The sequence below is a fragment of the Pseudophryne corroboree genome, chromosome 6 (assembly GCF_028390025.1).
Source record: "Pseudophryne corroboree isolate aPseCor3 chromosome 6, aPseCor3.hap2, whole genome shotgun sequence".
Lineage (NCBI taxonomy): Eukaryota > Metazoa > Chordata > Amphibia > Anura > Myobatrachidae > Pseudophryne > Pseudophryne corroboree.
In genome coordinates, this window is record NC_086449.1 from 153,082,884 (window position 1) to 153,094,228 (window position 11,345).

Sequence of the window (11,345 nt, forward strand, 5' to 3'; positions counted from 1 at the left end):
CCTTCAAAAACTGTGCAAGTGTACCTAGAAGAATTGATGCTGTTTTGAAGGCAAAAAGTGGTCACACCAAATATTCATTTGATTTAGATTCCCCTTCTGTTCATTCACTTAGCATTTTGTTAGTTGATAAAAATGAACTATTACTTCTATTTTTGTAAGTAGTATTACTTTGCAGCATGTTATTCACACCTGTCTAAATAAATATATATATATATATATACCACAGTTCCAACGTGGCAGAAGACCTATACTACCCTTTACAGACATTGACAGCCAGTCCCAAACTTCGGCAAGTGACTCAGACGCTCCATCTACCTCTGGCCAAAACTTTACATCTTTACCGAGATCCTCCAGGAATAGAAGACTGCCAAAAAACCCGCTGTACCCATCCGTCGAGGTGGGAGAAAAAGAAAGGAAAAGACAACAAAAACACAATTAGAAATGGTAGTCTTCAATCTGTCCCAGCATTCCTAACACCTGACGAACTGTCCATTCTGAACAAAGGCCTATCCTTTGTTCCCACAGTAACACAGGATGAATTTAAATGGCATGTAGATCTTTACAAATTTGGCAGACAACTTTGGTTTAAAGATTTTTTTTGCAGGAACTAACCTCGATTCAGGATCAACATCCTCAACCAACCAGTCAAGTTTACCAAAAAAGCCAAGCCTATTTGACCCACCATCACAAAACCCTTCTTTACACACTTTTATGAGGGTTCTCAAAAGGGATACCATTCCATACATCGCCAACCAAAGAATTAACCATCACAACATCACATTGGGAGAGAGAAAAGCAATTGACTCATTGCGCAACGATACCCAGTTAATCATCAGAGCTGCGGACAAAGGCGGAGGAATCGTACTTCTTGATTACGACTACTACATACGGGAGGCCAACAGCCAGCTCTCTGATACCATGTGTTATCAGAAACTCACTTACGATCCAACAGGAGTGTACAAAACAGAGATTGACTCTATTATACAAATGGGACTCAAAAATGGCTATATCAATCAAAGCACAGCTGGATTTTTGACCACCACACATCCCAAAATTCCATTTTTGTATACACTTCCAAAAATACACAAATCACTAACTCAGCCTCCTGGACGACCTATTATCTCGGCCAGAGGGTCCCTGTGTCAGCCCCTTTACCAATTGGTCGACTTTTATCTACAACCACTGGTTAGGAGAACATCCAGCTATATAGAGGACACCTCTTACTTTTTAAGGAAATTAGAAGAAGTGCAGAGTGTGACAGAGGATACCTTGCTTGTCACTTTGGACGTTTCCAGTCTCTACACCAACATCCTCCATATACAGGGTATTGAATCATGCAGAGATCTTCTCAACAACAGCGATGCATATTTTGGACCACCAGTCTCCTTTCTTATGTTACTCATTGACGTCATCCTCAACAAAAATTATTTTCTTTTTGAAAATTGTTTCTACTTGCAGAAAAAAAGGGACCACCATGGGTTCCAACATGGCGCCCTCTTATGCCAACATTTTTATGGCAGCATATGAGCAGGTGCACATCATTGGTAATTCACGTTTTTGTCACTTTTTAGCATTTTATGTACGATACATCGATGATTTATTTTTTATTTGGCAAGGCAGTGAAGAACATCTTTTGGAATTCATCAATGAACTCAATGCCCTCCCTGGAACCATCAAATTCAGTTTGACCTTCAGTAAAACACAAATTAATTTTTTGGATGTGACCATCAAAAAGGAGAATAATACATTGCTAACTTGAATCTACAGTAAGGACTCTGACCGCAACACTCTTTTATTGCACTCCAGTTTTCATCCAGCACCTTTGAAAAAGGGCTTGCCTTTCTCTCAACTGCTGAGGGTGATACGCATCACCTCTAATCCAAAGGAATTATCAGGATCTTTGGAATCTATGTGCCAGAGATTCTTGGACAGAGGATACTCCAAGAATGAAATCAATAATGCTTTATCGCGGATTGAGAAACTTAACAGAACGGAACTTCTACATGTGAAAACTGACCCCACCAATAAAGATCAGGATAGGCTCAATTTTTCCAGTATGTTCACCACGGCATCAGCCTTTATACGTAACCGCATCGGGAAACATTGGCATTTGATCTCCAGTGATCCGACATTGAAAAAAGACTTATCTCTGATACCAAGATTTGTTTATAGACGAGGACCTAATCTCAAGGACCTTTTGGTCAAGACAGACTTTTAACAGCGGAAACCTAGACAGATGTCCAATTGGCTTACCACCAAACCGGGAGTATTTAAGTGTACAGGATGTTCGAATTGCTCTTTTCTGATAATAGGCAATCGCTTCAAAAATCCCACTGATGGGAGGGAATATTCCATCAAATATAGGCTGGACTGTAACAGCAGATTTGTTGTTTACATTTTGAGATGCCCATGCAACCGTCTGTATGTCGGCAAGACTAGTAGAATGATGAAAAAACGGCTCACCGCTCATCTATCAAGAAGTGCTTAATTGCCACAGACACCTCAAAAGACTTTACTAATTTACCGGTCGCAAGAAACTTCAAGGATGCATATCATAATGTTAACCAGCTCAAATGTTGTATTATTGATCACATACCGCCCCTACAACGTGGGGGTGATCGGGACAGAATTTTGCTACAACGAGAACTACAATGGATACACAGACTTAATTGCCTTACTCCAATTGGCCTCAATGAAGATTTTCGTTTAGGTTGTTTCCTGTGACATATAGTGACTTTTTGTTGGACTCTGCATTCCGCTGTTTGGTTTAATTTTCTTAGACACCGCTGTGTGTCCTGTCATTGATGTTCTTTGCATGCTATGTGCTGTCAGACACCGCCGTGTGTCTTTATATATCTAGAGACTCGATCCTGACAGGTCCCCACTTCACTAGCAGTGACACCTTTCCTTTCACCCTCGCTTTCAACATCCACCATGCAGACCCTCTCTTGCTCACTATGTGCAGCTTATTGTCCATCTTTGGTGTTGTATTTAGCAGTATAAGATTCCAGCTGCCTATATGGGATTCCCCAGTAGACAACATATGTTGGTCTAGTGATATTTACAGCCATACCACACTGGCAAACGTCCAATTCCAGCTGATCTTGGAAACTAAGCAGTGTTGGGCCCAGTCAGTACCAGTATCGGTGACGATCTGGGAATACTGGGTGCTGTACATCATTCACTTAATACCACAAGGCAGCGGACATTGTGCATTCTGTGGGTTTTCTCCCCAATAGGGCAGTTTGGATTCTTTTTGCACATATATTCTTATTTATATTGATAGCTGTAACAAGTGGGCACTGCTTTGCAGTAGGTTGTTTTGAGGGTTGTCCTTGTGTCACCTGCTATTATTTCTATTAGACCTGTCATTCCTTCCTGCTTTTTGCACCCTGCACTTTCTAGCCAGCACTTTCAGGGAACCCTGTTCTGCTGAGCTTTAGCACTATTCCTTTTTTTTAAATTCAATAGATTTTTATTGGGTTTTACATTGAGTTTTCATTTTAACATTGCCAATGGCAATACATAACAATCCTAACAATTACAAACTAAAATAAAAAAAACAATTAGAAAGCAACAAAATCAATTTAGTAATAGGCTTACGTTTGTGTATAGATGGCATATCAGGGCGTGCGAACACGTATCCCAATCAAAGTTATATAACAACCGAGCAGTGATGACCCAGTGTTCCTATAAGTTTTACACATATCGTATTCCACTGTGCCACGGTATTATCACACATTGGTACCCGGCCGGCCGCGGGCCATACATTCCAACGAACTCCCACTGAAGGCAACCCTAACTGCTAATTAAATAATTCTAGGGCTCAGCTGCACTTAACCGTGAACTAAAATATCGAGAACTCATCCACCTTCCCCATATAGCAACAAATTTTTTTTCCGCATTCCTGGCTAGATATACAAATTTTTCATGCGTAACAGAGGTGTTAACCAGAGAGACCCAGGATTGTGGGGTTGGGGCTTCATTAGCCAACCACAGTCTGGCTATGCATACCTTGGCCAAAGCACAGAGGTTCACAATATAGCGTCGACTGAGCGGATCCAGAACCTCCTCATCCATAGCCGCTAATATACAGGAGATAGGTGTAAGTACTGAAGAGGGGATACCTGTATCAACTATAGCACGCATAACCTCCTCCCAAAAAACCGTCACCAAGGGACATAGCCAGATCATATGCCAAAAGTCTGCTCCCAGACTACCACATTTGGGACATTTTGAGCTATGGGATCCCCCTATACGTGACAGCCTCACTGGGGTCATATATACCCTATGTAGCACGTACAACTGAATTTGCTGATATCGGACAGATGAAGTTGAAAGCCGGCACGATCCCAGAGCACCCTCCCATATGTCATCCGATAATGGACCCAGATCCGACTCCCACTTAGTCCTAAGGGAGATAAGGGGGTCTATATGGTGCATTTGAAGTAAACGGCCGTATATTTTGGAAACTAAATGTCCGGGTCCCACCGTCTGCAACAGTAATTTAACCGGGGAATCAGTAAGCGCCGGAGGGCCATCAGTGAATTGGGCAGACATAGCATGTCGCAATTGAAGGAAGCGAAAAAAATATGCAGAGGGGACATTAAATTCATGTTGAAGCTGTTGAAAGGATCTAAAAAACCCGTCAGTATATAAGTGTCCCAGCGAGACTACTCCCCATGGTTCCCACACCCCCCTGATTTGAAGCTGACACAGCTCGGGCAATCCATATTTGTTGTCCAGTGGAGTGTCAGGGTCAATACCCTGGCCTTGCAGTATTAAGTGCACCAACTTCCAAATAGTAATATATTGTTTTATGAGCGGAAGTGCCGACATTTTGACGCTTCCACAGAGAAGCAATCTCAATGGGGAACCACCTGGATATTCCTGCATTACCAACTGCGAATGCAGACTCGATATGTCAGAATCATTAACCCATTCCCAGAGGTGTGCTAATTGTGCTGCAAAGTAATAAAAACGAAAGTTGGGAAGAGCCAATCCCCCCGAAGTTTTTAACCTGGTCAAAGTATTAAGCTTCAACCGTACCCGTTTACTAGCCCAGACCAAGGAAGATAATAAACCATCAATTCGTTTGAAAGTCCTCTGAGGGATATATACAGGGGATTGTTGTAGAATGTACAGGAGTTTGGGCTGAAAGACCATTTTCACCATGTTAACCCTCCCTGTGACTGTCAGGGGCAATTTTCCCCAGACCTTCACTTTATTGCGAAGATAAGCTATTTGCGGTGCGACATTGAGGGAGGTAAATTTATGAGGGTCATTAGATACCCAAATGCCTAGATACTTAAAGGAGTTCACCCATCTTAACGGGAGAGCAAGCAATGGGGATGTAGGAACCACGCCCTGAAGTGGGATAATGGAGGATTTCTCCCAATTAATCAGGAGCCCAGAGTAACACCCGAATGTATTAATAATTTCTAAAATCCTAGGCATAGACTCAGCATAGCGATCCACAAATAGCAGGATATCATCGGCATATAGAGCTATCTTCTCCTCCCTGGTGCCCACTTTAAAACCAAAAATCTCAGGGTTCGCCCGCAGTAGGCATGCAAGGGGTTCAATGGCCATAGCAAACAGGGTAGGGGACAGTGGGCACCCCTGACGCGTACCTCTAGACAAAGGGAAGGAGTGTGATACAAAACCATTTACCGCCACTCTGGCCATGGGAGATGAATACATCAACCGAACAAATTTAATAAAGTTAGGGCCTATACCAAACTTTCGCATGATGCTCCATAGGTATTCCCACTCCACAGAATCAAAGGCCTTAGCGGCATCCAATGATACAACTATGGATGAGGATGCCTCACGGGGGATCTGTAGCTGGGTAAATAAACGTCTGAGATTAATGGATGTTGATTTGTTGGGCATAAACCCCGTCTGGTCGGGGTGTATAATATGCGTGATGACCTGATTTAGTCTACATGCCAGGATTTTGGCCAGAATTTTAATGTCGGTCGGCAGAAGGGAAATAGGTCGATAGGAATCAACCTTCCTATGATCCTTGTCTGGCTTCGGGAGGACAATAATCAATGCCTCCGCCATAGATAATGGGAGAGATTCCTGTGTAAATATTTGGTTATATAACTCAAGTAATTGGGGGACAAAAAAATCTAAATGATGTTTATAGAGCTCAGACGGTATGCCGTCTAGTCCCGAAGCCTTCCCATTGGGAGCAGCATTGATAGCAGCCACAATCTCCTCTGGCGAAATAGGTGCCTCGAGGAAGTCATGTGCCTCACAAGTCAGCAAGGGGATCTGTATAGTCTGTAAATATTCATCTAATTGCATCGGGGTACAATCTAATTTAGAGCTGTATAATTGCCTATAATAGGTCACAAATTCCGATGCTATCTGTGGAGTCTGCAATATAGTGGTACCATCTGAGGCCTCAATTTCAACCACGGTGTTAGAAGATCTCTCTCCCTGTGCCAGAGCGGCTAAATACGACCCCGGTCTATCCCCAGAAGCATAAAAGGCATGAGAGGAGAAGAGGAGTCTATGCTGAGTCTTTTCCATGAGATATTCCCTCCACTCCCCTTGGGCTGACAACCATGCAGTCTTGGAACTATCCAAACAATCCTGTAAATATTGTGCTTCTGCAGCAACACTTAGGGTCTCCAGTTCGGACTCCCGGTGCCTAAAAAAGGATTTTAAATTAGCCACTCGTTTAATTAAGGTTCCCCGCAAAAAGGCCTTAAACGCATCCCATAGATTAGAGATAGATTGCCCAGCCTTGTTTAACTCAAAAAATTCCCGCCATGCAGCCACCAAATCGGAGCCATCTCCCATATGTACAAGCCAAAACGGATTAAACTTCCACACAGCCTGGCCTCCAGAGCAACCAAACTCCAAGACCAGCGTTAAAGGAGAATGATCCGATATACCTCTAGTCTCATATCTGCTATCCCGAACCTTGGGAATCAAATCGCTCGATAGAAGGGCCAGGTCAATCCTAGAGAACGAGGAGTGGGAGTGTGAAAAGCATGAATATTGTTTAACTGATGGATGTCTCAGTCTCCAGGGATCGACCAGGCCCAGCCCCGAGACAACTTCAGCAAAGCCGTTCCTGCCGGAATGTGGACCCGAGGGAGTAGCAGAGAATCTATCCATTGCTATATCTAACACATTATTGAAATCCCCCAGACATACCACAGGTGTTCCCGGGGACAAGGCCATAAATCCTGCAGCTTTTTTCAGGACTTCGGAGGAGTACGGGGGAGGCACATATATGGCTAATAAAAGCATAGGGTTGCAATGAATTCTACACTTTAAAAACACATATCTCCCCCATGGGTCTGATTGTACTAAGTCCAGCACAAAGGGAACAGTCTTTTTTACAAGGATAGAGACCCCCCTAGAGGCAGAAGTGTGTGTAGAGTGGAATGCCCAACCTACCCAAGGTCTCTTTATGGCAAGGGTCTTACTGCCCACCAGGTGAGTTTCCATAAGACATACCACGTCAGCGGTGTACTGTTTGATTTGTCGAAGTACAAGAGATCGTTTAATCTTGTCGTTAAGTCCCCGCACATTCCATGACAGCACCCTAAGGCCAGCCATGAGGAGTCGCCACAATGAGAATAGGGGCCATAGCCCGCAGCCAGCCAGATCCACCCTCGCGGTGCAGAATTACCAGGCACCACCGCTCAGTGAATAGATTCGTAAGCCACTCGTACACAAACTCCATACATCTATACAAAAAATAACCAAAGCCTTTAACTTCCCATCTCCCCCCGCCCTGTACACTACTCCCAACCTGCAGCATACCTGGATCCCTAAACAGAACACTGACTCAAACCCAAAGCACACAACGAGCTATATTCTGGGTGGAGCCAAGAATCTAATGGCCCTGAGAAAAGAGAAAACCAAACACAAACAAAAACACTCTCAGCCATTAAACAAAATCACCCCTAAAAGACAGAAAAAAAGGGGGCGAAACATATAAAGTCTCCCCCCGGGACTTAAAAACAGAATACTATCGGATATTTGTGGACCATAGATACATCCCCCCCCCCAGCCCCCCCAACCCCCGCAACCCAGCAGTAGAAATATAATTGGCCTATATGAGACGAAAAATCAGGCAAAATATTATCCCCCCCCCCTCCACCCCCACATCCCCAAAGAGCAATATATAGATAATTAAACATTGCCTCATCCCGCAGCCCCCCAGCAAATATACACCGAAGCATATCCTGCACAGGAAATCACATGCAACTAGAGTCACAGGGATAAATCAGGGATCAGCAAGAGCTCGTCTCGCCGGGAAGCGTCTATCCAGCCATATTGATGCCTCTCGAGGTGTCGCAAAAAATTTTGTTTCACCATCCGCCACCACTCGCAGTCTCGATGGAAAGAGCATAGCGTATGGCAAGTCGAGTTCACGGAGTCTTCTCTTAACAGGTAGAAATTGGGCCCTGTCTTTCTGCACCTCCACCGCGAAATCCGGGAAGACCGATATTGGCGACCCGTTCCATTTTAAAGGGCCTTTCGTGCGGGCAAGTTTCAGAATAGTGTCCCGGTCACGGAAGTGGAGGAACTTGGCGATGAAGGTACGGGGTGGAGCCCCCGGAGGTAATGGGCGCATCGGGACTCTATGAGCTCGTTCTATTGTGAAATGAGGCGAGAATTCTTCGGACCCGAATGCATTCCGAAGCCATTTTTCTAGAAATTCTTCTGGTAATGAGCCTTCCTCTTTCTCGGGCAGGCCAATGAAGCGGACATTATTGCGCCGTAAGCGTCCCTCCATATCTGTCAGTTTTTTGCGCACCTCAGTCATCTGAGACTCCAAAGCATCAGTACGCCGTCCCAACGGGGTGACAGTGTCCTCGACATTGGAGATACGGGTTTCGGCCTCACCCACCCTCTCCCTCACCCGCTGAAGGTCCTGATGGATGATGGAGAGGTCAGACTGCACCTGCCCAATTTTATCAGCCAAGCGGGCCTCGCTAGCAGTCACGGCATCTAACACTCTCTGTAATGCAGCATCGGGCGGTTCAGACGAAGCCGTGCTGTGTGTAGGAGATGGGGGCGACGTCTCAGATTGTGTAGTCTCCCTCCTCTGCTGTTGAGGACCGGGATTGCGGACATATTTCTCCATTGCGCCCGCCGCCGCACTCTGTTGGCGGCCTTTCATCATTTTGGATAACACAATGCCGCCGCTCTCAGCCAGTTATATATCAAAGCAATGCAGGCAAAGAGAGGAGGCACAGGCAACAGCACACTGTGAGAGGGCCAGGAGGTGCGGGAAGAATATATATATATATATATAGAAGGACCAGCGTTCTTAGGTGTGTCGCTAAATGTTGGCACAGCGGGTTTGGAGAGTGCTGCGGGTCAAAACAGAGGATAAGGCAACTTCCCCTTGAGCGGTCGCTATCCCTTTAAGGCACAGTGAGGCAGGTCCCTTAATAATCCTGGGCTTGGCAGGGGAGCTCAGGTCCTGTAGCAATATTTATACTGGCAGGGCATCCACTTTACTGCATCCAGGATAGGAGAGGGGGGAGAGAGGGTGACACTCCCAGCACAGGTTCCCAGCAGGGGCACCCCCCGCAGCAGGAGACAAATCCCCGTACCTCCGGCGTGGGCAGCGTCCATATATGCAGCAGCAGGGGCCCAGGGAGCGGTCCGCGGGTCAGCGCGGTCAGGCACCACAGGGCGGGCAGAGTATCACTCAGAGGCTGCCCCAGGAGTCCGCACCGCTGGACGGAGCGGTGTGCTGTGTGTCCACGTAGCCGTCTGCAGCGGCCGCGTTAGCGGCGGTCGGAGATGATGGAGCCGAACTTCCGGGTGGATGGGGAGCGCGGGCCTGCGGCGTCCCCAGCAGGTTCAGGCCTCGTCCGGCCACACTCAGGACGGCTCGCAAAACGGTCGGGGAGAGCAGCAGCAAACGGTCCAGGGCACTCCAGGGGGGGCACCAGTCATTCACCTGGCCCAAGGACGCAGGTCAGTCCCCGGGGGATCAACAGGATGGGTTTTCAGGATGTATTGGCTGGAGAGCTGCACGTTGTGTGTGCTACTCCATGCCCGTCCTGGCCACGCCCCCCTTTAGCACTATTCCTTTTACTTTTTTAAACACATCACTTCATTTAATTCACTTCTGTTTTGATATACAGCGTCCTTGCAATTTCCCTCACTATCAGCATGCCATTTACTGGTCAGGCTGCTGAGACCACTCGCCGCACGTTTTGCCGTGCTCCGTAGCCATTGCTATGCATGATACCGGGTTTGTTTAGCTTAGTTACCAGTGTCATGGAGTGGGAGGAGACAGCAGGGGATGCACTAGACATGCCCGGACTTGTCTCAGCCCATGCCCTGATGCTGCTGGGTTGATTGTGGAGCCATTTGAGGCTTATATTTCGTGTTCTGACAACAGTGCGGTTAGCCCCTGAGGAAGACCAGTCTGTTGAAACAGCTGTCGGGCTGTGTTTGCTGTATTTGCTGTACTTCACCATGCCGTTTGGTTAAGGAATAAATCCTGCTTTTCTTTCATCTACACGTGAGTGCTGGCTTGTCTACTTTTTCTGCATCGCTGGAGAAGTGAGTGTTTTATATATATATATATATATATATATATACTGTAGACTATAGATGAGCGGGGTTTACACGGGTCCGAGGCAGGCTCGGTTGTTCCCGCCTGACTTGGAAATCCGGAACGATGGAAAACGTCATCATCCCGCTGTCGGATTCTCGCGAGATTCGGATTCCATATAAAGAGCCGCGCGTCGCCGCCATTTTCACTCGTGCATTGTAGAGAGAGCGGAGAGAACGTGGCTACGTTCTCTCAGTGGAAATCTCAATATCAGTGCTCAGTATCAGTGCTTACTTATTGCTGCTCAGTAGTACCCCTTTCACACCGCAAACCTGGGTCCGACCCAGTATTTTGAACCCGGGTCAGACACGGGTCAGACCGTTTCACACTACACTTTCAACCTGGGTTATTGCAGGGTTGGCTCGTTTTAACTCAACTCGGGTCAGCAATTAAAACACCATGGATTTCATTTTAAATGGACTCTTTTTGGCTCAGAAAGATGGGTGTCAGAAGGGGACAAAATGAGAGGGTGGGGACAGCTCACAGCATTGCAGGAATCATGGCTGACAGAGCTATGCTTTTATATAAAATTGCATTTTTAACTGTTGTAGAAAGATACCTCCCAACTGTCCCGATTTTCGCGGGACAGTCCCGTTTTTTGGGACTGTCCCACCCGCGGCCCGCAGTGTCCCGCGGTGGGGGATCAGTTGGGAGGCTAGTGTCATTGCTGCACTGCTTAGCAGAACAGCGGTGAATTGACGCTGTGCGCATGCGCATAGCATCTATTCACAGA

At 46.3% G+C, this 11,345-nt stretch overlaps 1 pseudogene; it reads left to right on the forward strand.

The window, feature by feature from the left end:
• The first annotated feature begins 3,059 nt into the window (after positions 1–3,059).
• Positions 3,060–3,179, forward strand: LOC134939178 (5S ribosomal RNA; annotated as a pseudogene).
• Positions 3,180–11,345: the final 8,166 nt, after the last annotated feature.